The following is a 27,437-nucleotide window of genomic DNA, read 5'->3' as shown; positions in this document are numbered from 1 at the left end:
AAATGCTCTTGTAAAATACTCTTCCCAAAGCACCCTGTTAAGCATTTTTGCTCTCATTTTCTTCTCCTAAACTACTCTTAGTCCATTGGGCTAATCCCCCTGATTGTCACATCCCTCCTCTGGGTTCTCTGACCCCCATTACAGGTTTGATGGAATAAGCTGTCCCTCAGACACCCATATCTGGCAAAGAGCTGCTAAGTCCTGCAACATTTCAGCCTATTCATTTGTATAATCTGGGTGTTTCGTGCTGATCTCCTTACTCAGCCATCTCTGGTTTCTGTGTCAGTACAGTGCTGCTGGAAGAAGCTTGGTTTCCCCATTGATTTTCTTCTATGGCAAGGATGTCTCCAACTCAGTTATCTTTTTTTTGTGAGGGAGCAGTCCATAAATGAGAGTGTTTTGTTTTCAGTGCCTATATGTGGATAATAGCACCTGCAACCATGTTTTAAATTCCAGAAAGAAATATTCAAATCAGATATGATGAACAAAATTCCCACCACCTTTTCAGCAGTGGGAGAGTAAAACAGAGAAAACAATTCCCTGAAGATACTGTGACCTTCCAGTGTTGGAAAGCCTTAGGGATATATTATTGAGCAACATCATAAGTGACTCTGGTGCAATTAGCCTACCTTGGGACAAGGAGTGGTCTGCATGACCTCCTGAAGTTCCCTCCTGTGTGTTTTTGTATGATTCTGTTATTTTAAATAATGTTAAAAGCCTCAACCAAAAAATTTAATCACAGTTCTAAATTGCATGCATGTCTAAGTGGCTGCCACCAGGACACAAATTTGCCAGTAAGAGAGGACAGACCTGAAGAACTACTGCACACTGTTGAATGTCATCTCCCTCTTGACACAAATGCACACAAGGGTGCAAGTCCACTGCACACTGCCTCTGCCTGTTAGCGTAACAACAGGCCAATTTACATACTTAGTCAACTCCAGCAGTGCCCACAGAGCCAGACATTGTGGCCACTGGATCATGCTCTCATGTGTTCCTCTGCAGACCCTGTTGTCTCATTTACCTTCCTCTTAGAGCCTCAGAGCATCCATCCTTCATGAAATCCTGTGACAGTTACTTCCTCCAGTTACATCATTATGAGCAAATGATGGGAATAGTTTTTCTAATGACCTACAGCGGAGTTTTATTACCCACGTGAAAGTTAAATCCTTCAGAAAATTATTCACAGAATGCCATCATTGATCCAAATGGTCTCCTGTAATTTCATTCAACCTTCAGCCACATGGTCTCTGACCATGTCAGATTAGCAGACTGGTTTCTTGTCCTGGTGGCTTCTCTCTGAAGTCCTTCAGTAACAGGAACATGTGCCTTTGGATTTACCATGACACCCTCTGTGCTTCCCAGGCAGGCACCTAGCTCCTCACACTGATGCTGGGTGGCCTTGAATATGTCCACATAGCTACTGTCTTGCTGCTTCATCTGCCCCACAGCAGCATTAAGCAAAAGTCAGTGTGCTCTGAAATGGTCACTGTCTGGCTCACGTGCCTACTGCTGGGTTTCCTCTGTTCCCTGTGTTTAGGTATTATCTGCACCACAGAGCTAGCCATGCCCCCATCAGGACATTTCTTGTCTCATGTCCTAATCCCTGGCTGTCCTTAGCTGATAGATACTTATGCTAGCCTCTGTCACCTCCACAAGATCTTCTGTCCTGACATTTCCACTTGACCCATCCGTCACTCATGCTGCTGTTGCAGTGCCACTGCTGGAGCTCTGGGAACCATCCATAAGAAAAAGGGTGCACACTACATCTTCCTCTGCACCCATCTGCTGTTTTCAGCCACATGCTGATCCTCTCCAGTGTTGCCAACTTTGATCTCCAAGTCAGATTACTCAGGGAGTAAACAAGAGTATATGTGTTTAGCACTGGACTAGTGTGTAGGCACAGCTCTCCTTTCTCCGATGCTCATGTTTCTCACAACCCAAAAGAATGGTGCTTTTTAATTTTCAGCAGAAACACACTCTACTCATTCATTTTTGAAAGCATGTTCATGACTCAAGCAAGGAGTGCAGTCCCTGTCCCATCCAGAACATTAATATGGCTTCAAGGGATGTGAAAGAGCTTTACGCAAATGGGGACTTGAGAGAGATGCTGGACTGAGCCAGACAAAGCACATTGTTTCCTGGAAGTGCATAAGGAGCCCTAAAAAATTCAGCAGGATGATCCATGGAGTGAGAGGTGTGTTCCTATCTAAGTGCTTTTCTGGCTGACAGCCACAGACCAACTTGCTCCTGAAAGCCCATGGGACAGCTGGGAAAGCAAAATCTGCCCAGTGTAATACCAGTGTCTCTCTTGCCCAAAGACTATCCAACTTCCTGATCTGTGAAAATTGCAGGGTCTTTATCAGAGACATTGCAAAGCTCAGCAGACCTTTCCTTCCTTCGATAGAGTGGAGTTTTAATCCTTCATTAGGTCTGACCAGCCTTTCTGCATCATGTGTCCCCAAAATGCCAACATTTTCCTACAGCCAACAGCCACTGGACAGACCAGGAAGATCTGAAGCAGGACGAAGATCTTCATAGACAAGAGCAGGGTCCCTCTCCCACACTCACTATGGAGCACAGGTTGGCTGGGCTTGTGCTGGGGTCTGCAACCCCAAAGCCTACCATACCACAGGGACTCCTGTGTTAGGTGGGCGCTGCCAGTCCTGTGGGAACCACAGTGCTTGGAAACCAGATCTGAACTGCTCATCAAACATAGCCAAAGGATCAGAAATTATCCACTGTCTTAAGGGTTGGATTTGCTGTATGTTGGCTTCCTTTGTAGTGGCAGCATGTGATATCCCTTTTTTGCATTCAGACCACACAAAGAATTTACCAGGCACAAACCTAGACAGGCCAGTAGCCTCTCACAACCTGGCAATGTATTAACCTGGCAAGTTATTATACATGAGTTGAGCTAGAGCAGCCTGGTGCTCTTGCACACATTGCTTTACCCATCTTCCTGATGAACGGCTATTTTGGATTTTCCAGTCATTCAACACACTCATCTGTAAGAACATTTCATTATTTCTTAAGATATATTCCCCTTTTGTAGTCCTATTGACAATCATGATAGCACCATGAGACCTCAAGCACTCATCTTCTTAATGACAGCATTTTCAGCAGAAAATGATCCTCTGAAATTCAGACTACAGACAAAAAAGACTCCATACTGGTGTTCATGGAACCAGCTTTTTCTTATTACAGATTTCTGTTTCATATCAAAATGTGCACTGAAAAATATACCTCTTGCTGTAGAAAACCATCTTCAACAGACTTGAAGTAGTGTAAAGGGTAATTAACAAGTCAGTCCCATCTCTAACCTCTGTGACGCAATTACAAACATTGCGACATGCAAGAATATTCCCCTGCTGACAAATCTGATCTGTCATTAATTTTGGTCCTCACTAGAGAGGGAAGTGTGGTTAAAGGCCAGGACAGCATATACCTTTGCAATTCCCTTCGTTAGCCAGCAAAAAAAGGCAGCAGGGTTTTTTTTCATTTTGGTACTGACTTGGGACACACAGAGCACCACTATCTGGGTGCCAAGGAAGTGCAGAAAAAAGCAATTTCACTGAAATGAAGACATACAGCTATCTTCAGTCTGTTATGTACCAAGGGGAGGGCAGTCATTCTCCAGGATATCTGAAGCCAGCTCCAAAGGCAGAGCTCAGATCAGCTTTGAGGGGAAGAAAAACATGCCTCCATCTAGTTCATGCCAGAGGAGATCTCAAGAAGTAAATCAAAGGACACTAGGGATAGATCTTTGGTAAAGGCATATCAAAACTTTGTTTAATTTGTTTGCACTCCTGTTGTAAAGCAGACTCAGCATAGACAATATGATCTGCAAATGGAATATGTTACTAAATCAGGACAGAGCTTACTGGAAGGATGAGTAATGATTTCATCTAAGGCATTATATCTTCCTATCAATAGCGCATCTCTGTGGGAAGCATGCTCACCTCCAGCTGAAGATCATATAATCCTTGTAGGAAAGACTTTAGGGGACTGCCTCAAGGACATGGCACACCAAGCCACCCAAAAAACAGTGGGTCAGATAGTCTCTTGTTGAGATCAGATGTGCATAGATATGTACAATCCATGGTATGTGCAATATCGAGCACATAATCCCTTCGGTTTGTAAAGCTTGCTTCTGCCCAGATATGTGAGACACTTGTTTAGGACATAGAGAAAGGGATGATTATCCTGGATACTGACACAATCATAGGCACTGCGACCTCTGGGTCTGTGACATCCCAGGCACACACTCATGGGATCAGGGTGTGATATAGATTGGACCAAGCGAACATGGATCACACAGTGGGTGGTTCTGTGCCTGTACACCTCCATCCTGCTAAACTTTTGGAGCAAATATATATAATCCTCAAATGCTGCCCAGGCAACTTCTCTGAACAGAGCCAGATTAATAGGTTAATGGTTGGAGTCAATGATCTTAGAGGTCTTTTCAAACCTTAATGATTCTGTGATTCTAAGAGTACATGTATATGGGGGGCTGTACTGGGCTAAATATCAAAATCACAGAATCACAGAATGGGTAAGGTTGGAAGGGACCACAGTGGGTCATCTGGTCCAACCTTCCTGTTCAGGCTGTAGCTAAAACTGAGCCCCTTGTCTTATCTCACATGCCTAGCCCTGTTTGATTGTAGCTGGTAAACCTATTAGCTTCTGCATCCCGGCAGTGCTGTTTCCAACATTATCACCATCTTCCCTCTTCTCTCCAGGCTGATGCTGTCATTTAATCTTGCTAACATTCCCTCAAGAACATCCTACAAAATTATCTATTACTATTTGTTCCCACCGTAAAGCCCTGATAGCTTCAGCCTCAGTTTCCATGACCTTCTCTGTTCTGGCCCTCTTGATGCTCACCTTGTCTTCCCTCAAAATGTCACAACTAAGATCAATTCCTTGCTTCAATTCCTTAGCAAACCACAGTAACTCATTTCATCTTCATCATCTTTGTCAAGTTTGTGGTCCAACCTTTAAAAAGTTTCCATAAAACCACCTCTATGGCTTTTCCTGCTTATCTCCTCCTTTCCTCCAAGATGACTTGTTTATGTTTCCTCTTCATAGTGCCTCCTTTTCCCATCTCAGTCTTCCTGCAAAACAAAACCTCCTCCCAGAGTACCACCAAAGTAAATTTCAAATCATACCAGTTTTCAGGTTTTCCATAGGTTCAAGACATTTTCAGGAAATCAATCTTTCCTGTGCCATTTTCAAGTCATCCTTTGACCTCCCACCTGCTACTCCTGCCTCTGTTTTTGAGGTGTTCCCTTCAATGGGACACATGCAGTAGCTCTCTTACAGTCCTCTGCAAAGACAAAGTATGGGCAGCTGGAGGAGGAATCAATGCCATGATCCTGCCCAAGTTAGCCTTGCTTGAATTTACCTCAAGGTAAACCAGAGTCAGCCTTCTTCTGCCATTTGTTTTTGTAGCAGGGGAACATCCTGAATTCAAAATATGCTTTTTGGGGAGGAGATGCAGTTGCTGCATGTTTCCTGCCTCCGTTCTAAGTTATTAGAAACAGAGTATTTTAAATGCCTATAAACGACCTGGCATTACATTAAAATTATATAGAGTTCCCTTTGGAAAGTGAAAAGAAATCCATGAATGAGGTTTGGATAGGGAAAGTGTCTGGGGATGTCTATGTCCAGATTTTATTTTTGTTTCTTTCCCAGGGGAAAAATAAAGGAAAGTGACACTATGACCACATGCTACTGTCTCAGTAGACCCTCCTGAGCAAAGTTTAGCATACTACCCACCATCCAGAGGATATTCATTCACCTCTTCCTTGTGTGTGGTACTTGAGCTGGTAAATAAAAATATTTACCGTATCCAAGCAGCTATTTCAGCTCTCTGATTTACAAAAAATTATTTGCCTGACAGCAGCCTCCTCTAAAGTAGTTTGTAATTAATACATCCATTTTCAGATTCCTTAAAGAGAACATTCATAACAGATTAGAAAGATCAGAGATGCAACAAAGATTTCTAAATAACAAGAATTAGTTGTGATTAAATAGATCATTGTAGAGTGACAGACTTGTCAATTGCATATCAAAGTTAATGAACAAGAAAGAAAAAGAGTACTGATGATTTAAGAAAGCATATACAATAGTAATTCATTCAAGTCTGTAACCCAGAGTGCTTTTAGGTGGCTGGCAATTTTGAGTGCCCTGCACTAGACATAGAAGGTTAAGGTTTTAGAGTGTGGATATTTGGGCTTTTTTTTTTTTTTTTTTTTTTTAAGATGAAGATGCTACAAAAATTGCATCCAAAATTACAGGGTTTGAAAGGGCTAAATCCATTTTGCCAAAGTCACCCATGATGGACATTATATCCTGCAGCAAAGATTGTCAAGTAATTTGTATTAGGTTTTCAATTATGATACAAAATATGCACAAGTCATAACTTAACTGCATTGCTTGTAAATTTTATGTCTAACTAATTATAACTTGTATAAAATATTATGATGCTCTATTCACATGATTAGAATTTAATTAATTTGTAGTTTACATGCCCCTAATAATAAATGTTACGCCAGGATCTTGGTCTAGAGGCTTTTCATCAGCTTTAAAGGGAACTCTGTCACTGACAGTGGTAAAGTTTACTGAGTCCTACAAAAACTGTCTGCTACGCATAACCTTTCATGAGCAGGTTATATGAAAGACGACAGGCAGTACTTATAGACCCTGTGAGAGAAAGCACAGGTAACACTCAGACTCCCTTGAAAAACCTATGAACCAGGTAGCAGCTTGCCACTGCTGGCCTGGGGAATTCACATTAGTGCAGTAAATAGCACTAATGTCACTTCCCAGGTATAAAATTAAACACAAAAATCATCCAAGTTGACTGAGTATACTTCATCCCAGTGATGTGCAGAGTGTGACAGTTTCCTCTTCCTGCCTGTTGGTTTAGCTACTGGTTTTCTAATTAGAGCATCCAGCCTCTTTTCAGGAACAGCAAACTCAGCCAAATATGTTTTTAAACACTCTCTGATAGAAACATCTTTTAAAAAAAATAACATTTTGCTCAGAAGAATAAAAAATGGGGACCATATATATATCCTCTGGCTGAGAAACACTGTGACATTTCAGGATATTACAGTCAGTTTCTTGCTAAGGCTAGCATCTGTCTGGAGGAATCCAATTAAGTAACTTGACCATTTACCCAGCTAGTCAGGAATCCTCATTTTCCTATTGTTCCTCATCATCCATGATACTACGAGAAGGTGCAGCAAACTGTTTCCATGATTTGTAGAACATCTCCCCTCTACTTTAGCATGGGGCACACACAAGATCACTGTAAGCCATGCTGCTGGGGTTAAGGGACCAGCCTTTTTTCCCTTCTAAACCTGAAGCCGCACACACTACTTGAAAAATTAATGACTGACTGGGTGAATGTTGTCTGGGGGGGATTTTGAAGTAAGGTCAGTGCTTATTCACCCTTGGGAGAGCGAAGTAGTTTAGTGGCTGACACAGTGCCTTGGCTTCAGGTTGAGGACAGTGGGGCAGCCATGTCCTGTGCGACCTGGACTTCACTTGCCCGTAGTTCCCCCTCTGGGATTATATGTGCTAAAAGGAACTGGTTGGACATATTAGATAACAGATGGATATATTCATGGCAGAAAGACCTGCAGGGCCCTTACATGCAACCATGTCTGTTGAGGTCCCAAAGTCCCCATGACACAAATTGTTGAAGGATGGCATGTAAATTTGGGGAAACATCCCTGTGGATTTCCCTGCCCTGCCCTGTCCTACATATCCAGAAAAAAGGTATAGGACCTGTAGTCAAACCTCGCACACGAAAGGTAAGAACTTTGTTTTCACACCTGCCTGTTTCTAGGGAATGCCTGTTCCTGGGCTCCTTCGGCCATTGTGGACCTGTCCTTTCGCATGCCCTCATACTCCCATCGACCCTGCACTTGTCTCATTACATATTTGTACCATCACAGTAATGCCTCTTCATGCTACCCCATCACAGAACAGGAGCTCCCAGGAGTGTTGGCTCAACACAACATCCTTAGTTCACAAGCCTAGCCCAGGTCACTCTCACTCCCAACACTGTGTCACTTCTTTCTCATGCAGTAGAGATCTCTGTTTAACTGCCACACACAACACACAGATTTCTTTGCCAGAGTTACTAAATATATGAGCTAGTACAACAACCAGTTTCCGCCAAGGCTGCAGGAAAAGAGGCTGTAACTTTCTATCAGAGACACAAGTTCCATGACAAAACAGAAGGTTCCTCATGAGGGAAGCACGGCACATAACCACTTAATAAAAACAACCCAACCCCGCCAGGGAACTGGCAGAATTTATAGGCATTGTGCTGGGAACAGAAATCCAGCCCTCATGGTCAGCACAGCACTATTAGCAGTTAATATTAACTGCTATATAGCAGTTAATATAGCAGTTAATATTAACACAGAGCAGTTAATATTTCGAGATTGTTTTAGCTACGTTTGTGTACCTCGATAGGTGATGTTTCCAAGACACTACGAGTCTTTGCTGAGTTGGACCTATTATGAATAGTGAACATGCAGCTGAGCTTTGAAAAATCCTTACGTCACAGAGAAATAAAGAAGTAAAGTTTGCAGAGTCATTTATGCAGGGAAGGTTATTCCCCAGGGTTTTTTATCAGCCTTCCAGTCCCCTTCAACCAGAGACAAATGCCTTGTGCTACCACTACACAAGGTAGACCTGGAAACCTACCTCCGCCTTCACCAAGGATCAGCTTCCTGCCTTTTCCCAAGTCTATTTCCTCATTTGTTTCTGTTATTGCAGCTAAACGTGGGTGGGAGTTTTCTCCTGGGTGATGTTCCCAACAGGTAAAACCTCCTGTGGGGTTTTGTTCTTCAGTGATTCCCTGGCCACCAGGCTGTCAGCCATAGGGATGCCCATGTGGTCTCTTTCTTGATGGCACTTCAGCAAGGGGAGCCAAAATCCTGCAGGGCAGTCGTAACTGTCCCTACTCCCAGGCACCCTACAGGTGGCTGTAGGTAAGATGATAACCAGAGCCAGGCCTGCAAAGGGATAAATGGAGTCATTTGAAACAGTGAGATAGGAGTTGGACAACAGATTTCATTAAAGTCATACCTAGAGCTACTGGTGACTCAGGTGGACGTGCTGACAGCAGCTGTAAGGGGAGCTGAAAGAGCTCTTGCATGACATCTGTGAATAGGTGTCTCTGAGACCCCAGCAGACAGTTTAAGGTAGGGAAATTCCTACTGGCCACATAGGGAAAAAACCTGTGGGCTTGGAGCCCTACTGCAAAAGCTGCTGAGACCAAACACTCCTCCCCAGCACTGCCCTTGCCCAGCTCTTCATCACAAGGAGTACAGGGAAAGCCCTGTAATTCTTAAAGCTGCTGTAACCCAGAATGAGACAAATGGAGGGGAAAATGTACTAAACAGTTGTTTCGGCAGCTGATTGTTTTTGGTTTCTTAGCAACTGTGTGAAGAGAAGCTGCTTGAGATCTGAGCTGTCTGGTCAAATCCAGCAGGCATCCCTCTGTGGAGGACAGCTCTCCTCTCTGCTCATCCACACAGGGAAACGGTAGATGCCCTCCCAGAGTAGGGAGGGTGGCAAACAAGCCCACCAAAGCAGACAAACAAGATTGTCCCCTTGTTCTTCTCTCCACTGAGGGACAAAAGGGCAAACTGCCCATCAGACTCCTCACGTGTGGTTCCTCCAGGTGTGGAAAGCTTGTTTGGGATTAGACTGCTTTTTATTTTAAAGAGAATGGAAAGGACAAGTAAATCTTGCATGAACAGCTGCTATCAGTGACATTCCCAAGTTGCACCCAAAATAGGAACCATGGAAGAGAAGTCAGCCTCTTCTGTGCCTCAGTGTCATGGCCAAGCTGGAGGGGTAGCCGGGGGACACTCCTGCAGCTCCAATCATCAGCCATTCCAACCCTGCAAATTAAAAATTAACCTGATGGTTTTGTGTAGTGGGAGCCCAGTGTCCTCCTGCACAAGGCTTTCACCTCCTCTCCTGGCAATGCAGGTGGCTCAGTTACAGCACCCTTCACAGGTTGTGATCACTGCTATTGAGTGCATGAAAAGCTGTTTACTTCTGTTTTCCCTGTGATCAGCAGTGTCAGTCTCTCACAAGTCCCTGGAGTCCGCAGAGAGAAAGGGCTGATTTTGCCAGTTTCAGATCTCTGAGAGTGTCTCAGCTGGAGGAGTTTTCAGCACTGGTGCAGGGTTTGTGTGGGTCTCGGTATAGGAGCAGCCATTTCATTGTTTTGATTTTCAGGGACAGTGTTTAAATCTTTAATTCATGCCTTTTACTGACATACTGGCCGTGCTTATTGCTAATAGCTTATTTCCATCCATACTAACGCTATCTCATTCAGTCAGATACAAGTATGAGGATGCTGACCTGTAGTTAATCCTACGCGTCCCTGACTGTTAATTTAATGACTGTTAAATATTAATGGGAGCAGAGAAGGCAAGTCAGATTACCTTTTCAACAGCTTAGTGCCCCTGTCACCAGGCTACAATGTCATCCTTGATCTTGCTTTTTTTATTCCCTTTCTCCCAGTTTCATTTACAGGACAAAGAAAGATGCATTTTAGAGAACACTTTGCAGTCAGGTAGCTATTACAAGGATTAGAGCTGTACCAGGATCTCCCAGCTCCTAGGCAGATGCTCAAGCCACCATGCTGTTGGATGAAAAACGGGTGTGATTTTTGTCCAGACCTAGGAAAGGGTCCTACACCCCAGCTCAGTGGCTATGCTATAGAAGGGGAGAATGCACACAAACACAGACACCCATGACCTAGATCCCCGTCCTGATGCTGTGAAAAAAATAATTAAGTGTTCAAGGAGAGATGTGAAGGGTGTCTTGTGGTTACAGTCCTACCCAGGGCATGGCAGCACTGGTCATGGATCTACTAGGATCTACCTGTGCATATTTCATTAAACAAACTATGGTAGGGTGGACCCAGAGTCTCTGGTGCAAACCTTTGACACTGCAGTGTCAAGTGTCCTGTTGTGTGCCCAGCTTGGAGGTAGGAAAATTCTCCTGACTAGTCTGGAGTACAGAAGTGAATCCTACCTTCTAGAGGAGAGAGCTGAACATCACTCTTCCAACTACTGTTGAGCATTATCATGTCTTGATTCTCACAGGAAGCATCATCACTTCAAAAAAAGAAAGCCATGTCCTCCACATTACCATCCAGAGAACATTTCATTTTCAAGTCTCTTAAATTTTCAGGCAGTGGGGAACAGTGGTGGTGGTGTAAAGATCTTTTTCTCTACATCTTTCCATGACTTTTTTTCTCATGGTATTTTCTTTTGATTCAGGCAGTTGTGACTGCATCCATGTCTAACTGCTGGAGGTATTTGTCTGTGCTTAAATCTGTGTATCTTCATATGATTATATTTTCCTGATTAGAAAGCTAATGAGATAAAGCAGAAATCAATCAAAGTAGCTGGGCTTGAAGTGCATTAATACTTAATACTACCTTTTACTATTGTAATTATTACTTATTTACTTTTTTAATTGCTATCTGGTTTACTTATGTCTATGAGAGCTGTTTCTCAAGAGTATCTTTCTGACTATAGTGTTTTATTTTTACGGAAAAATGCAGGCATTTAGTGAGATGGAAATTACTTCCTTATTATTTAAAATTAATTCAACCTGTCAAAATGAAGTCATTGCCATGCACAGTGCTTCCTTTTTAATTCAGTCTCAGCCTTTCTAGCAATTGAAATTCTGTGCTGAGATGATGTACACAGCAGGCTTTTTATACATAATAAACCCTACATATTAGGAGGATTAAGGCCACATATACATTTTAGAATAGGGCACATAATTATGAAACAAGTTTTGCAGCATGGATAAAAAAGACTGTCAGTTTTGTAAACTGGTTTGCTAGCCAGGAACGAAGTTGCAAGAATGCCTGATGGGAATAAAAGGGACTCTGTTGCCTGCTCCTTCAGGACTCTAAATTTTGCTAAATCAGGACAAAAGCAGAGAAAATATTTGCATATAAATAATTGGGATGCCAGTGCTCCCTCCACTTCTCTTAGGATAAAAAAGAAGAGAATGGAAAGCACAAAAAGACAGAGGAGGTTGAAACTTGTGATGGGTATAGGAAGAGAAAACCTTAATAAATAGGAGAAAATTGCCTGTCACCTGTGGAGGGAGCAGTGAAAATAAGGGGGGACAGGAGAGAAGTTTCTGACAGCAGCATCCTGCTGTTTGGTTGGGCCCATGGGAGTTTCTTCACAATCAAGAATCAATTAGGATAGGAGGGGAGAGAAGAAAAGGCAGCTTTAAAAGGTCTTCATACTTCCCACTCTGTCCTCTGAGCCACTCTCAGTTCCTGCTGCATTCTCTCTTCATAGCAGCTGAACATGCTTGTGGCAGAGCTTCAGTCCTCTGGAGTCAGCCCAGTGTGTGAGGAAACATCCCATTGATTCACCTGCCCTGGGCTGGTGTCCTGGTCACACTCCCTGAAAAAAGGACAGCAGGGAGAGTTTGGGACAGCAGGAGTGATCAAGGAAACCCCTTGCTTGGGAAGGCACCTGAAAAAATTGCCACTCTCATAATAAGAAGATGACCATGGAAATTATTTTTCTGTTCGCCAGCTGTATCAAAAAGTAATTAAAAAATTTGAATCAGTTTGGGCATACCATAGACGAGACATTCTGTGTTACTCATATCTCCAAGAGCAGGGATGTGGGGAGAAATATACATGGCAGTGTTATCTCAGTCCTTGTGAAGGTGATGGAGCAAATAATTCTGGAAACTATTTCCAAACACAAAGGGCAAGAAGCTGTTTGGAAGTATTCATAATGGATTTACAAAGGGGAAATCACACCTGACAAAACCTGAAAGCCTTGTACAGTGATGTGACTGCCTCAGTGGTCAAGGGAAAAGCAGTGGACATTGTTTATCTTGATTTTATCAGGGATTTTGACAGTTTTTGCCACAAGCTGATGAAGTGTGGGCTAAATAACTAGACAGTGAGTTGGACTGAAAAGTGACTGAACTGCCAGGCATAAAGGACCATGATCAGTGGTAAAAAATCTAGCTGGATGATGCAGCAGATAAAAAAATGGAAGAAGTGTTGATACGCTAGGGGATTGTGCTGCTACCCAGAGGGACTTCAACAGGCTGGAGAAGTGGGAGGACAGGAACCTCATGAAGTTGGGAAACCCCATGTCCTGCCCCTTGAGAGGAACAAACCCAGGCTCTGTAGGGACCTCATCAGTGTATATAAATACCTGATGGGGTCCAGTAAAGGAGATAGAACCAGACTCTTCTTGGTGGTGCCTAGGGACTGCATAAGACACAACAGACACAAACTGACATGCAGGAAATTTCATTTAAACTTCAGAAAAAACAGTGTGCACGGTCAAGAACTGGAGCAGGCTGCCAGAGAGGTGGTAGAGTCTCCATCCTTGGAGATATGGAAAACCTGACTGGACATGGGACTGAGTGGCCTGACCCTCTGAGCAGTGGGGTAGGACCTGGTATCCCTCAGATACCTGCCAACCTCTACAGTTTTCTGAGTCTGTGACACCAAGACAAGAAAACAGCAGGCAACTGGTAGGTAGAAAATATGAATTTTGGTTTAATGATTTGCAGAAACAGGTTGGTAAGAAACAAGGGGTTGGACTTGCCAGAGAGATAGAGTGGTGAACACGGGGATCACCACCATGGCAGGGGAGGTGTTACAGCACACCCCCCATACGGCTAAATCACAGGGGGTGGGAGGTATCTCCCACTAACACTGTCTTACTAAGAGTTGATGCAAATAAAGGTCTGTAAAACAAAGCCCAGTGGCAGGAACAGCCAGCTTCAAACCCAAGGGTTGTTGTTTTGGGACAACCCATCCCAAAACAAGCTCCCTTGGCAGTGGGCACCAGTGCGTAATTACACATTCAACACAATTCTTAGGAAGAACAGCTGAGGGAGCTGGGCTTGTTTAGCCTGGAGAAAAGAAGGCTCAGAGGGGACCTTATCTTTCTCTAGAACTATCTGAAAGGAGGTTGTAGGGGGCAAGTATAAAGTGAAAGGATGAGAGGAAATGTTCTCAAGTTGCACCAGAGGAGGTTTAGATTATATATCAGGAAAAAATTCTTCACTAAAAGGCTGGTCAGGCATTGGAACAGGCTGCCCAGGGAAATGGTAGAAACACCATCTCTGAAAGCGTTCAGAAGATGTGTGGACGAGGCACCTAGGGACATGGTTTGGTGTTGAACATGGTGATACTGTGTGAATGGTTGGAGCTGATGACCTTAGAGGTCTTTCCCAACCTTAACAATTCTATGATTCTGTGATTCCCTATCCCTGGAATCCAAAACCTCAACAACTGCAGATGTGCTTTAACTTGTGCTACTTTGGTGGATGTTTCTGGTGAAACAGGCAACTAGGAACTCCTAAAGTGCCAAAACTGTGTGGATAAGAGACCATGAGAAGAAATCAGGGGCTTCTTTTCTCCTGTTCTCAGAGCCTTTTTTGTGCTACCGGCTGTGGCATTTCTCCAGCAACACATCCAAGGTGGGAAGCACACCTGGGCTCTTATCTCCCTCTCTTTGTTTTGTTTCAAGTGTTTGCAATTAGCTAAGGATCCTGCCACCAAACTTTTTTGGGACAGCAAGGTGTTGGATTTTGCAGATTTAACACAAATTACTGTGAATCATCAGGAGCATTTTATAGATAAGTTTTCTGAGGTTAAACAGACTGTGTTTTAATTTAAAGTATTTCATCTGTGCTTTGCAAAACAATATAGAAAAAAACACCACATTTTTCAGATAAACTAGGAGATTTTAATATTTTTTAATAAAGTCTGGTAACTTCAAAATATTGTTTAATGAAGGAACCTAAACCCAAGAAGTTATTATTTTTTCTTTTTGAATATTTAATAATGGTTTCTAGCATATTCCAGTTTTACACTGTTTTGAATTATGTTACAAGCAGCGGTAATTAATTTTCTTAGTAATGCCACCTATTTTGAAATCACCAGTATTGGTGTGAGTGAGCGGGTAACTCCAGGTACCGCAGTCCCCTCTAGTGGGGAAAATCAGACCGTGCTGATTTTGCAGGACCTGCTGCATTAGCTCTGACTGGATGCAAAAGCTTTGCGTTTCCCCCAAATATCCTGAGGACTCCGAGTCGATTTTATCTTTTTATGGTTTGTTATTTCTTTATGGTATGTTATTTTTGTTTTGAAGGAGAGAGGGACATGTGAGGCTCAGGTTCAGTTCCTACTTGTGAACCTGTGAGCCGTAATTCCCTACATGCCCTCCAAATCCTCCTGCTAAACACCAAAAAGTTTTGCTTGAAATACCTTATTTCTACAAAACATTTTGGAAGCTAATTTTTTTCATCAAAAGGAAAGTAGGTGATTCATGAAGGACAAGTTCAACAGAGATCACCGTCCAGCTCCTGGCTCAGCAGCTCATCTAAACCCATTTCAAAATCCTTATGCACTGGCATTTTCTGATTCAAAACTATGCCCTTGTAATGCTCCCCTGTTCTATGAGCAAGAAGAAGTGATATTTGGGGTTTAGGAAGCCATTACCATCAATATAATAAAGAATACCCCCTCCCCAAGAATCATTTGTTACAATTCTGTTATGCTGCAGCTGTAAGGGAGAACTGTGTCTAATGCCCCACATCCCTTTTTTATTTTTCTCTTACATAACTGTGGTCATGTTCTTAATTAAGTTAAAATAGGATGTTGCACTGAGCTCCTCAGCAGTTTCTGAATTTTGTGATCTATCCCATCAATTGACTGAAATCAGAGCACTGTCTCTGCTGGTACCATGTGCACTGAGTGCAAGCGACAGATATTTGCATGAACCAATTTATCTCTTAAAAATATTTCTTCTTGACTGAAGAATAAATTGCCTTTATCCTAATGTGCTAGGTAATGAATTGCATTTAAAATGTGTTTATTTTTAGCAAACAAATGCTAATGGTAGCTTTCTGTTAAAAATAGACAGTACAGTTGGCACAGAAATAAGAGCTGGGGAATTGTTCTTCCCTGATCAGTGGAAGTGCCCTCTGTGTAAGTCACCTGGGGAGAAAACATGATGTTCCTATGGAATTTAGTCCTTCCAACTGGGGAGATAGTGAACAGCAAGCCATGGCTGTCACCTCAGCCCTGCTTTACAAATAGCCCCTGTAGTCCAGCATCCTCATAGGGCTGTCGTACCTCCTGTGGGGGCAAAGGGTGTAAGATGGACACGGTGCATTTTTCTGTTTCTATCTCCCTGCTGGATATCAGTGGGTGCAATACGGGGTTTTTATGTGCCTCCGGCTATGTCTGGCTGCAGCGAGCAGGGGAATTTTGGTTGGGAGAGCACCACAGCATCACCAGCTCCTACTCCTCTCTCAGCAGCTGCCTCTTTGGCCAAGGGGCTTTGTCCTGGACAGGGTTTTCCTAATGTCTGTGAAATTTCCCTGGCTGCACTTTGAAGTGCATTACTTGTCACATTCCCAGAGAGAATGATTTATTCCCTTCCTTTTAGCAGCAGCTTTTTTCATAGTTAAAAGTGTTATCTCCAGTAAGTCTCCTTTCCTCTAGACTAAACAGATCAATTGTCCATGTTTTCTCTTACATTAAGAGTTCCAAGGTTTCTGACACTCTTGTCTTTACCAAGTCGGTCCACTTCTCTCTTACACTCTAGTGCCTAAAAACCAACCATGAAGCTGAGGCCTTACTGAGCAGCCTGGTAGACTCACTTTGCACGTCTTGCAGATAAATTTTCCTGCTTGTTCATTATGGTAGAGCATTTGTCTGTTTTTCACAATGGAAGGGCCACAGGGACTCATGTGGTCAGTTGGTGCCTAATTTTTATTTTGTACAACTCCTTCTTCTGCCCATGCATTTATTGCTATTGAATTATATCCCATTTTTTGGACCATTTCTCTAATTTATTTTAAATGTTGAATACCATTCCTGTCCTACAACACACTTGAAGCCTCTCCTGAATAGCTGTGATCTACATATGGAGGACATCCTTTATTCCATTGGAGATCCTCTTTTCCACTATCTTAAGTGGTTAAGGAAGGTATTTTAACAACATCAGATCTACAACAGATCCCCATAAAACTCTAATAAATGCAGTCCTTCATCTGGAGAGTGAGCTACTATTCACCACTCTAACCGTATTTTTTCCAACAAGTTTTGCATTTATTTTCATAGCATCTTATCTAAATAATGTTTCCTAAATACCATGGGAATGCTTTTTAGATTTTTCAGATTCATGGTTCAACTCTTTTAGTAATCTGGCTTATAGAAGTGGAAAACAGATAACCTTCCAAGCACACAGGAGCTACATCAACCAGGGTTCAGCAAATACTTGTTCTGTACTTTCACTAGGTTTTTTTTTCATTTCATCCAACACTGATGGGGCTGCTGCAATACAAGGGCTGGTCTTCTCACTCCATTTTAATTCCTGGGTGAAGTATTAAATTGCCAGTTCTGGTAATTTGGTTACCAGAGAGACATACTCACAAGGTCTAGCTGCACTATTCAAATCTCCAAGGTGTGGCAAATGATGCCTGGGAGCAACTCAGCTGCAAAGCTGCACTGGACTACTGCTGTCAGCCCTGGCCATGTCAGCACTCCCCTCCCTTGGAAAAGAGGCAGCCTTTTGGCTTGGAAGTGTTGGCCTACGATTCTCAGCACTCCTGAAGTTGGATCTGCCCTGGCAATAGTTACATGGTGCATCATGGAAGAGCTTGCCCATCCCTCTCAAGCCACACAGAGGCTATGTTCTTCAGCTTCCCATAAAATATCCTAAAGCACATCTGCTCCCCTGCACCATTCATCCTCTCTCGAGCAGGGATCCAGTTTGGCACCTGTGGGCCAGTGAGTTTTGCAGGACTGGAAGTTATGGAGACCAGGGATCTCCCCCTCAGTGGCAGCAGAAACCATGGCAGACTCCAGAAACCCCTACTCTCGGAGCTGAATGTCTGCCAGTCTCCAATATGTCCTTGCACTGGGGCTCCTCTGGCCCCAGATAATTTTGCATTGAAATGTACTGTTACACAGTTAGAAAGGAGTCTCACCACATTAGAAAGGAAAGGATGATGTTAGCTTTTCTGTGAGAAGTTTTCATTCACAGACAGGGAAGTGTTCTGGAAGTGAAGATGTGACACAATTCTGCTCGTACAGGCTCCAGTCAGGAGACTGGCAGTTGCCACCATTTCACTGCAGAAGCACAAACCTTGTATGAGACACAACCCTTACTGAAGAGATTACAAATATAATTTTGAACATTATTTTCCAGATTTTGCTTGAAAGGTAGGTTCAAATAGGGCAGCATCCCCTTCTTCCTGCCAAAAGATCTTACATACAGAGCTCTAGACAAAAAATGCTGCCTTCATTTGGCAGAAAGGACCCAGTTTTCATGGAGGACCAGACAAGAAAGCTCAGTCTAAATTGTTGCTAGTTGAAAATTACCTGAAGAGACTAAAAATTATAAGCTTAACTAGGGAAATTCCAAAATCCTGAAAAAAAATCTAGTAAATATTATTTATTTCATACATAATCAAGAGAAGGTTCTTATCTTCAGTGCTTCTCATTATAATATGGTCTTAGGAGTTGATTTAGTTCTACTGGGTCAAAAAAGAACCAGAAAGGTCCAAAAGGGTTTTCAGCAGATGTAGATTTTAACAGAAAACATGGCTGGGAGTCTAGATAAAAAGGATTACTTAAAGGAAAGTACAACTGATTCCTTATTTATAGGCTTTACCATTTCCTGGGACCAAACCTATTACTCCCTAATTTTAGACTACAACCTAAACTGGGGTTATAACAATTAAAAGTCAGGAATCCAAATTAACAAAGATTTATCTGTGATGCCATGTGTTTCATTAGCAGGTAACATGAAGAATCAATATTTTATGACCTGTCACATATTTGAGTCATCTGTCATCTTTTATCCTTAGATGTCGAAGTTATTTGACAGCTCTAAAGTAGAAGGAAGCAAAACAGAAGTTTTTTTGCTGGTGTCGCACTGTCAGACAAATTTAACAGGTAATAGTCTACAACAGGCAATTAAAACACATTTGTCTCTTATTACAGAACAAATTCTGCTCTGTGGGGCCTTAGGGAAATGCATCTCATAAATGTGCTATTTTTCTATAAGAAGACAGCACAAACTATACTTTCCATGCATTAAAAAAAAAAAAAAAAAAGGCAGAAATGCTGTTACTTCGCAATGCGCAGATGAATAGATGAATACTGATTTGGGGACCTTACATAACAGGGAAGTAGAAAAATCCACCTGCAAAACATCAACGCTTGTCTTCTGCTGGGGTGCAGCTACTGAGTCCCTAAATACCAGAGTCAGTGGAACCACAGACCTATATGGGAACATACCCATACAGAAGATACAGTCTATCTGTTGTCCAGATAAAAAGCATAGCAAAGGGAGGAGATTAGATCATATGAAGAGGAGGAAGGGATGAAGATGAAATGCCTGTGGAGTTACCTACAGGTTTAGAAATGTCACAACTGTTCACTGCTTTCTGTTTTTCAAGTTCCAATCCCTAATCACATGTTGTACTTGAATCTCAGCCTAAGAAAAAAAGAAAAAGCCTCCCCCTGCCCCCCCAAAAATCAACCTTCTATTCATCATAATTGCAAAGAAAACCACTAGGTCTCCAGAAATAAGAAAGAAATCAAGCTTTTCGGGAGCTCGTGTTTGTACGTCTCCCTGGTTTATGATGGTTTGTGGTTCATTAAGTCTTTCTGGAAGACAAGGACTTTATTTCATGAGCAGTGCTAGCAGGATGGGTCTTCCCTCTCTTCTAGTCTTTTGTTCATAGAGTGGAACAAAAATGGGAACATTTTCATTTTTATGTGTTGCTGTAGGTAGGTAGTCTAAAAGAGTCAGTTTCCAAAGTAGCCTCGTTTATCAGAGCATTTTCCACATCCTCCTGGGATAGCTCCTTTCATATGTTAAGAAAAGAGATACCCAAGAAAATTTCAGTCTCAACAAATTGGTATTTTGCACTGAAAATTCCTTCAATATAAAATTCCTGTGGGCAACACCAGAAAAGTATGGGAGAGTGAAGAAATCTGAACTACAGCTTTTTTTTCCTGTCTTCAATCAATCTGAGACTTTGCTAGCAGTGGGTTTTGAGGATCACCTCAGAGAAAAAAAGAGGATGGATACACAGTGATGTAAGGATTGTAGGAATGACCCATCACTTTGGGAACACCATGAAACAACCACATTTACCTAACTACAACCACAGCTGATGCTTTCCATAGTGTTGCCCACGTGGAGTGAGCCACCACACTGCCACAGCATGGCCCCAGGTGCTCAGCAGTGTCTCCCAGAGACAGCCCAAGATGGGAGCCGGCCACCTGTCCCTCATCTCCATAACAGAGGCTCAACTGCCTTATCAGGCACATCGGGGAAAAAAGGAGGTTTCCTTTTTCCTTGAGTTCTGCTTATTTTTAAATTTGCTAAGACTGATGCAGCACTTGGCTCTGCCTGGCTGCAGGGACTTTGCCGCTGGCAATGCCCTGCCCTGTGGTCTCAGAAACCCAGGCAACCTCTGCTCTTCCCCAGGGCTGGGGCGATCTGAGAGGATGTGACCGCTAGGAAAGGACTCTGAATTAGGAGATGTTTCAGTGTCTGAGGCGATGAAATATTTAATCCCTGCTCTCTCTGGGAAATGCATCATCACAGATTTACTTATCTGCTGCTCACTGACAGCAGCGGCTGACAAGGACGATGACAGCTGACACACATTAACCCAGCTGCGCAACACCAGCTATCACTCCACAGCAGAAATCCATCATTATTATTTAAGCACCGAAGAGGTGTCTCAGTTGGTGCTGGATACCAAACACAGGCGGCACCAGCACCGAAAGTCAACACTGACAGGATCTGTTGGAGGCAAGGTGCTCTTGGCAGGACCCTGAGCCCTGGTAGCCCCAGCATGGCCAGCGGGAGTGACAGCAGTCCCTGAGCAGCCTGGCACCAGGGGTACACGCAGGGTCTCCTGCACCACCACTACTGACCTGGCCATACCCTGATGGAGTAAAATGAGAGGGAAAAATGGACAAAAATTACTTGTTTAGGAGGTGGGAGGGTGGAAGCCTTTGTTGGAGCTTTGCTAGAGCTACACAGCAGGATAGTGCATGAACCCCTCCTACTAAAGACTGCAGGTGGAGGGAAGGGCTCCTCAGGGAGTGCTGCTGAAGATGTAACTGTGCAGAGGTAACTGGACCTGACTTGTTTCCCCTTGGTCGAAGCTGCCCCCATTTTTTTACAGATGAGCTGCATTTCTGAGCAAATCTATAGCAGCATCTTCTTTATCTAATGGGTTGTTCTGAACTATTGCTGTGTCTGAGAAAGAGGTGACTGGGCTTTGAGGAATCCTGGTGAAACTGGGGTTTGGTTTGAGATGGTGGGTTGGAGCTTTTCCCCCTCCCTGTTAGTGTTTTCTACTAGACTGATTGCTGCTCGAGACTGCCCTGCTGTCTCATGCTGTTACAATGGCATCCTTACATTGAAAGGCGGATTTGCACACAAAACTTGTCTTATGGTCATTGGTGGGAACAGTCAAACAACTGGAAAATTGTCCATGTGTCAGTGTGAATCAAGTGTAGGGAGGAAGGGGGAAAGAAGCCACCAAGGATTCTAAGCTGTGGAGCTGATCTTTTGCTGTGTGAGGTGTGATCCTTCCAGAGGAGGGAATAAGGTGGGCTATTTACAGCACCACATGCCTAAGACTACGGGGCTTGCTGGATACGATGGGATGTTACCTTCCTGTTCTGAGCCAGAGGAGGAGCAACAACCAGGACACAGTACCACACCTGTCATTCAGTGCTGCTGGAAACCAGCCTGCGTTCTTCATGCTTTTCAGCTGGCAATTTCCTAACACAACCCTCCCCTTCCTCCTCTGAGAAAGGTTTTTTTCCTCCAGACTGCTCAACGCAGTTTGCCTTCTCTGCTGAAAGCTCTTCAGGGAAGGAATCTCCTCTTTTTCTTTTGCAAGAGTGCACTTAACACCTCTACAGCAACTCAAAAAAATTTTAAGGGAATAATATAAATTAATAGCAATAATAAATCCTTACACATTGTCCAAAGACTGCATAAATTGTTTTTGGAGCAAGAAAAGGAAGACGACAGAAACGATGCCTTCAGGACTGTGAGCATCCAACACTCTTCTTGCTGCACATCAGACAGACTTCCATGACAGATGGTGTTCACCAAAAAGCTCACCCTCTCCTTAGACCCTCGCTTTGCCAATTCCCAAATCCAACCTCTCTGCTAACTGAGTATCATCTAACCCCACAGAGATTTTTTCAGTAGCTTAACATGTAATCTCATACCTTTGGAAATGATCGTGGGCCTTATGCCCAGTTCCAAATACTTTCTATGTGCCTAGAGAGCGTATAGGCAGCTAATTTACATTCCTGTGCTCAGGTAAACTAATCATTAAGCAGCACTTTTGAAATCTCAGACCAAAGCTGCTCCAGATCTGTATCTTTCTGTTGCTCATAAACATGTAACTTGGCACCTGTATCTTTCTCAAAGGCAGAAATGGGATCAATGTTTGCAGCTCATTAACAGGTTTTGGTTGAGAATCAACATTACAGCAGCCAACCAGTCTGAGAGGAGTGTGTGCTCAGGGTGAAGGACGCACAGCCTTGCTTTGATGAGTCCTTGCCCCAAAGGTGCTCTGGACAAAATCCTCCTGCTGCAGGACCCTTCCCCTCTGCAGTGAGCCCCAGCAGTCAGAGCCCTGCTGGGAGCCCCAGCCCAACTCAATAAATCTTGTCTTCCTACCAGTACGAGTCCCTACAAAGAGAAAGTCTGGAAAACTTTTGGAGATCTTTGGCTGTGCCTTTGCAGTGTGGAAGCAGGTGGGATTTGTGCCGTGCTCCCAGGTCACACAGCTTTGGCACTGGCTGAAGAACAGGGAAATTCATTTCACACAAAGAAAAGAGTGTTTAAAAGTTTTTATTATTATGCAGCATTTAAGGTTCATCAGCACTGATATTTTCGCTATGTTTTCTGAGACATTTAAACCGAACTTCTTGCAATGTTTTAGTTATTATGGTATAACAAAAAATCAGCAATTTTTCTCAGGAAATTTCCTTCAAAAAAATGTTTTAACATCCCAGAATGGACAGAGAACTTCCTTTCTGTTAGGAGGAAACACTCATTTATGAATTGGGAAATTGTCTGGTGAAATCCAGTCTGTTGAAAAAAGAGCAGAGCTCCGTTTCTGTCACAGCACTAAAATAAGCCCCATCGTAGCAGTTTCCTTACACAGAGATCCTGGCTGGCACCTTCAACAATCTGCTTCAATATCTTGGCTTCTTCCCAGGGCTGAACTCCCACTCTCTCTCTGCTGCACAGAAAAGCAGGCTTGAACCAACCTGAAGCCTGAGCACCACACTGCAGTCTGTGACTGGCTCTTCCCAGCCCACCCCCCCCCCGGGCACTGCCTTCTGCCCACCCTGGTGGCCAAGCCCAGACAAGTAGAACTTTGTATCAATGGCAACAAGGTTTGTTTTCCCAAACCAAAAATATGCCAACATCAACTTCTAACATTGCCTAGCACAAGAAAACTCTTGGAAGATATAAAGCTAATAAAGCTAGATATAAATTGTTATTAACAAAATAAAAAACCCCATAAGATTGTACAATGACAATCCAAATATTCTGTGGCCAATCTAGCCAGGACCTTATCAAGGTAGCTCAGTGACAGGTCTGGATCCTCAGAGAAGCTCTCAGTGAACAAGTACACATCAAAGTTTGTAACAGTTTTTAAATACAGATGATGCAGAGCTTTCTGAGCAGTCTGATCACGCAGCTTAAAGGCTGGAGAAACAAACAAAAATACCTATGAGTCCTCTGGGTTCCAGGGGAGAAACTGAGAAACAACTACAGTTAAATGGGTAGAATATAAAGAAAGTGAAACATTTTCTCATAAAGCAGTTAAAGAACAGGAAGAGTTTAGGAATCACTGTTTGGGGACTCCTGTTTAGTGACAGCAATTTATTTGACCATCTGGGCAAAGAAAGATTGCAGCAAACCACACGGAGGAAATAAAAATAGATGAACAACAAGTGACTGATTTTGCTTGACTCGAGCCTACAACTCTGCAGAGCAGGAAGAGACTTCATGTGAAAGACATTATTGATGAAGGCATTTCAGCCTCTTGCCAGTCCTTCCAACAACATAGTAGATCTCTCAAGCCAGCCAACCTGTCTTGAGACGTGACTCCCATCCCAAACTTGAAAGAAACATTACCAAGTACAAAAGACAAATTGATGAGCCTTCTGGAAAGGGACCACCGGAGGAAGGAGCATCTCTGTGATGTTCCACAGTAAAAGAAAACTCTTTGGGAGAAAGAATAGGAGGCTTTTGCTATGTTTATTCATTATGATAAAAATCGTCCTTTTCTTGACAGGCACAGAGCAAATATTGAAATGGAAGAAAATGCTGCCCACTATTTAGCAGGATTTGATCACTACATCTCAGTGTTTCAGTACCCACCTCAAGCAGACACACAACCTCCTTCCTTGTCCAGGGCACACTGTGCTGTGTGTGATGGTAGCAGGGGAATGCTACAGCAGTGCAGCACCAAGCTGTCCAGTTGAGGGACCCAAAGCTGTTGGTAGCAAGCCATGGGTAGTGGAGCCATCCCCCAAGGGAGCCCTGTTTCCATCAGCCCAGATTGGTGCTGGCAGATGACAGGGGCGACAGCTACAACTTGCTCCATCCTTGGATAGGTCTCTGTTCCCTCTGCCTGTCACTCTCCTCCTGTCCTTCTCACCAACATATATGCATATGTCATATTCTTGGAGCTGCATTCAAACCAGAGGAAAGTCACTCGAGCCAAGGATTAGGAAGGGTGGCAGGGAAACTTGAAGCCCGAATCCAGGATTTTGGAGCCTGTCACTGCCACTGGATTATATTTAGGAGTAGTTGAAGGAGGTTCTTTCAGAAATAAGAAAACTGTCAGGGTCTAAAAAGGTGCCTTCTTTAAGCTGCTCTAACCACAGTTCACAGGATTTGCAGTCAAAATTCACCTGCTCCTCCAGACACGGTCTCACTGACAAGAGCAGCTAAGCTGACTGCCATGTGTAGCTTGGCTCATGCCTTCCCATCAGGCTGGCCTGCTCCTTGCATCCCTACACCTAGGCTGGTCAGCCCTTAAGCTGTTTAGCTGATCTTAGTGAGCCTTCTTGAGCTGGGGTTGAAATATTAGACATACCTTCTGCAAAGCCATTTGCTCCCCAGTGAAGGTAGTCATGGAGAAAACTGCACACCCCAAAATGACTAAAAATACCCATCTTCAAGCTCTGCTCAGATAAGATCTCTGACAGCCTGTTACAAACAACTAATCCAAAACTGCCTAATAATTTGGTATTTCAGAAAACCTCCCATGCATGGGCAGTATCTTCTCTCTTTAATGCATGCTGTTAACCACTTTGTGCTACAGGATTCACATACCTTGCTTTGTCCATCTCAGACTTAGGCCTCCCATCTCACCCAGGTCTACAGTCCTGCGGGAGCCAACAGCACTCATCCATCCTGGGAACCATCCCGCGATTAAATGAGTCACCCCAGCAGGGCCCTGTCCCTCTTCAAGGACTTCCCAGAGCCTCACACCCAGTGTCTGACTGTGAGAGAGCTAATGTTACGTGAGGTTAGGCATCTCTAAGCCTAACCTCCATCTTCTCTCTCCTCCCAAAGAATCTCCTCACCTTTCTCAAAATTTCCATCTGGAAGAAAACAGGAAATTAAAGAAGTCAAGACCACAAATGGGTAGACTACTCTGAGCCACCCTGGGCTCCAGACTTAATTTCCAAATACGCGTCTCCTTTCATACCTTGGCACAAGGTGGTCAGACTTAATTATTCAATCCTTTTTTTTTTATAAATTTGTCTTGACAACCACATTTTTTTCTGTAGATTTTTGCTTACTGTTGTAACAGCTTCAAAAAAGATTCTGTCTCAAGAAATAAACAATGCAGAAAGTAATGTTTCCCTGCCATGTCACTTTTCTTCTTTGCTGTGAGGCTGGTGAGGCAGTGGAACAGGTTGTCGAGTGAGGTTGTGGATGCCCCATCCCTGTAAGTGTTCAAGGCTAAGATGGATGGAGCTCTGAGTAATCTGGTCTAGTGAAAGGTGTTCCTGCCTATGGCAGGGGGTTTGGAACTATGATCTTTAAGGTCCCTTCCAACCCAAACCATTCAATGATTCCACAATTCTCCCCCCATAGCACACTGACCACAGCCAAACAGCCTCCAAACTGACAGCCATTTCCTCCTGTCATGTTTTAGTCTCCACAAACAACAGAAAAAGGGGAAAAAAAAAAATATAAGATTAAATTGGATGTTACAACTACAGGAATTGGCCAGAGTCTGTTAGGGGAGGGCAGGACGGTCACTGGGTGCATGAAGTGTTCAAGGAGTGCAGCTCTAGGTCTGCCAATACAGTTTTTTTCTTCTGAATGCCGGTATGTAAGTTGATGGCAAAGTTCTGTCTAGCTATGCTTTGTACACAGATACTGGAAACCTAGAAAAATTGATTTGACTGGATCCTTCAGCCATTTTTCTGTTTCTTGAAAAAGGATGTCTAATAAAAGAGCATTCTGTCTGTGCCATGGTTAACTCTGACCATCATCGCCCCTGTGGCTCTGTCATGGATGAAAGCAATGCACTTCACTTGTAAGAGAGAAGTAACAACAGTGTACTTTAGTGATATAACATAGTGATTTAACAAAGTTCAGTGGTAAATACTACATTGGTTTAACAAGACTCAGTGGCAAGGTACACTTGATTACTTACTGTATAAAGGACAAGGTCAGACAAAACTGCCAGGGAGACCCTCCCGTTGAGTCATGAGGTTCAGAAATTATCCCCTTGATTCAAAGCCCCATCTCAGAGAGGAGTGTAAGTGTGGCTGGATCCAAGACTTGGTCAATGGTTTATGTCTAAAAGATTATATGTGCACAATCAATCCTTTATATCACTTAGCTAAGATTTCAAATAGCATGCTATTAATCACTTAGCAAGGATCTGTTGCAGCAAGGAATCTCTCAGCCTTAAGGAGTAACCTTGAGAGATGTCCCCACTCAAGGGGACATCCTGGCATCCTGGCATGCAGCCCGCTGCCATGCAGGAGAGCTCAGTGGGCCCTGGGCTGACCACTATTTATAGAGTAAGAAGAGTGACTGTGGCCGTATTTGCATACCACCAAGACGTCTGGGTCACCATTCCAGACAGCCCTTGGCTACCATACTGCCATCCAACCCCCCAAAGTCCAGACGAAGCTGGATGCAGCCATCACAGCCCCACTGGTGGTTATGACTCAAGCGGAGAAGGGGAGAACGCTGCCACATCATCCTCTCAGATGCTAGAAATGTCCTTGTGCAGCCATGATCTGAGCCTTCTGATGGCAA

At 43.4% G+C, this 27,437-nt stretch overlaps 1 protein-coding gene across 4 annotated transcripts in view; it reads left to right on the top strand.

Annotated features, from left to right (window-relative positions):
* The window catches only part of LHFPL3 (LHFPL tetraspan subfamily member 3), a 240,738-nt gene that overhangs the window by 205,824 nt on the left and 7,477 nt on the right, over positions 1-27,437 (top strand). Inside the window, exon 4 of one of the 4 annotated variants that reach the window (XM_027639912.1) lies at positions 5,698-5,720. The exons of the other annotated variants lie outside the window; for them this stretch is intronic. The gene's annotated coding sequence lies outside the window, so the exon portion shown is untranslated. Of the gene's footprint in view, positions 1-5,697; positions 5,721-27,437 lie in introns of those variants that run through there. 4 annotated transcript variants of the gene reach the window in all.

Source organism: Corapipo altera, unplaced genomic scaffold, assembly GCF_003945725.1.
Source record: "Corapipo altera isolate COAL_440 unplaced genomic scaffold, ASM394572v1 1b, whole genome shotgun sequence".
Classification (NCBI taxonomy): Eukaryota; Metazoa; Chordata; class Aves; order Passeriformes; family Pipridae; genus Corapipo; species Corapipo altera.
The sequence above is the reverse complement of the archived record's forward strand: the minus strand, read 5'-3'. Positions and strand labels throughout refer to the sequence as shown.